This window comes from Eubalaena glacialis, chromosome 2 (assembly GCF_028564815.1).
Source record: "Eubalaena glacialis isolate mEubGla1 chromosome 2, mEubGla1.1.hap2.+ XY, whole genome shotgun sequence".
Lineage (NCBI taxonomy): Eukaryota > Metazoa > Chordata > Mammalia > Artiodactyla > Balaenidae > Eubalaena > Eubalaena glacialis.
This window is the reverse complement of record NC_083717.1, coordinates 150152332-150155157: the sequence shown is the minus strand read 5'-3', so window position 1 is coordinate 150155157 and position 2826 is coordinate 150152332.

Genomic DNA, 2826 nt, shown 5'->3' with positions numbered 1-2826 from the left:
TTCATAGATTTGAAGTACTTATAATAGCGTTTGGCCCATAGTAAGAGTTCAATGAATGCCAGCAATTAATTATTATTCAACCAAACCATACCAATCTTTGATTCTCAGAAACAGAACAATTTAAGATTTTGAATAAATTAACTCTTACCAAAGCTGAAAACATCCACAAAAGTCACTCATCTTTTATTTTGAAACTTTTTATTTGAAAATAACTTCAAAATGAGAATTGATCACAGTTTATTCATTTGCCTTATCATTTGCCCTTCAGATCACCGCAAATCTGTGTCCCTAATTCTTATTCATAACTTATGACGTATGCATTTCCTATTTCTGAGTAACAAATTACCACAAGTTTGGTGTCTTAAAACCACACCTATTTATAAGATCACAGTTGTATAGGTCATAAGTCTGAGCACCTCACGACTGGGTTCTCTGCTCAGAGCTTACAAGGTTGAAATGAAGGTAGTGGCCAGGGTGAGCTCCTTTTAAGGCTTCCTTTCTTTGTTCTTGGCCAAATTCAGATCCTTGCAGCTATAGGACTGAGGTCTCGCTTTCCTTGCTGGTGTCAACTATGGGCCACTCTCAGCTCCTCCAAGTCACCCACCTTCCTTGCAACATAACCCCATCCATCTCCAAAGCAGCAATGGAGAATCTCCCTCATGGTAATTCTTTCTCTAGCTCTGAATCTTTCTCCCCAGGAAGAGCCCAGTTCCTTTTAAGGGCTTGCCTGATTAGGTGATTAGGTCAGGCTCACTCAGGTTAATGTCTCTCTTCTTAAAGTTGACTGATTAGGGTCCTTAATTAGACCTGCAAAATCCATTCACAGCAGCACCTAGATTAGTGTTTGCATAACTGGAGAAGGTGGAGATTTTGGGGACCATCTCAGAATTCCACCTACGACATATGATGAGATACTTTATAAGCATATATTTTAGCCTCCTAGGGCTTCCATAGCAACATACCACAGACTGAATGGCTTAAAAAACAGAAATTTATTCTCTCACAGTTCTGGAGGCTGGAAATCCCAGATCAAGGTGTCAGAAGGTCTGTTTTCTCCTGAGGCCCTTCTCCTTGTCTTAAAGATGGCCACTTTCTCACTGTGTCCTCACATGGCCTTTTTCTCTGTGCACAGGTATCCCTGGTGTTTCTCTCTTCTTATAAGGACACCAGTTACATGGATTAGGGTTCCAGCATATGAATTTTGGGGGAGGGGCAGACACAATTTGGTCCATATTTGTCTAATAACAAAACTAAGAGCTAATATTTGAGCTACTAGGCAGGTATTATGCTAAACATTTTTGATAGGCTATCTCACTTAACATAAATCATTAGATTAATTATATATTAGTATAACCATTATATAAAGTTCCAGCTTTGGGCTTCCCTGGTGGCGCAGTGGTTAAGAATCCACCTGCCAATGCAGGGGACACGGGTTCAAGCCCTGGTCCGGGAAGATCCCACATGCCGCGGAGCAACTAAGCCCGTGCGCCACAACTACTGAGCCTGTGCTCTAGGGCCCGGGAGCCACAACTACTGAGCTCACGTGCCACAACTACTGAAGCCCACGTGCCTAGAGCCCATGCTCCACAACAAGAGAAGCCACCGCAATGAGAAGCCCATGCACGCAACAAAGGGTAGTCCCGGCTCACCGCAACTAGAGAAAAGCCCGCATGCAGCAACGAAGACCCAACGCAGCCAAAAATAAAATAAATAAATTTATTTTAAAAAAATTCCAACTTTATCAAAATATTTCCTATGTTCTTGATTAGAAATTCTATACAATTTTTATTGACCTGATTCTTAGAGTTCTCTGTCTCTACTATGCTCCATTCTGAGGGTGGTTTTTCATTCACTTATCAAATTTTATTGATCATCTATGAGCTTGGTACAGAGGCACAAAGGTTAGTAATCAAAAATCCCTGCTCTCAGAGAGTATAGGCTAGAAGGGAAGACGTATTTTATGTGTGCGTCTCCACATACATTTTGCAATATCTTACATAAAAGGTATCAATTATATTTATAGAACCATTCCGCACATGTAAGTTCTTATGAAAGCTGAGGCACTAAAAATTAAAATAATTTCAAAAAAGGGGGAAATCCTCTGATTATTTGGTTTTACATTACCTTCTTCAGCTGCATCAACCCTAACTGTGCAGCAACACATTCTTTTATATGTGGCTTTAGACTTAATTCTCTGAGACTGGCAAAAGCCAGCTGGGATTTGAAAGTGAGAAGTAATTATGACATAAAAGTGCAACACCTGACTGTGTAAAGCGTCTCAAATTCCACTCGCTCTGCTCAAGAAAAGAAAAAAATTATCTTTAAAAAAGTTATTTTCTCACTGTCCAACTCGTTCACCTTTCATGCTACGAACACCGATATCTTTTCCCCTGCAGGAGGCAAAGGCAGCACTCGCAGGTGGAAGGAAATCTCCAGATTTGCAGGCCGAGTTGCTTCTCAGCTGTGGGCGGGTGTGGTGACAGCACCCCAGCGAGGAGAGTCTTCCCCTCCCAGCCCCAGCTCTCCTTACCTTGCTCGCAACCCGTGGGCCCCTTGCTGAGCTCCGCGGGCCCCTTGCTGAGCTCCGCACCCCGCTCCCTGGCTCAGGATCTATCCCCTCGTGCCGTCGACAGGAGCGTGGACTGCGCGGACCTGGCGCAAGGGCTCCCGGGCGACCCCTGGTCCCGGGCCCCCCGCCCCCGGCCCAGGCCCCGCCTCGCCACGTGCGGCCGCGGGCTGATAAATGGCTTCCGCGCCCCGCGCGCCTCGTCGGACTCAGCGGCAGCTAGATTCGCGCTGGCTCTTTCCTTCGATTCCCAACCCCCT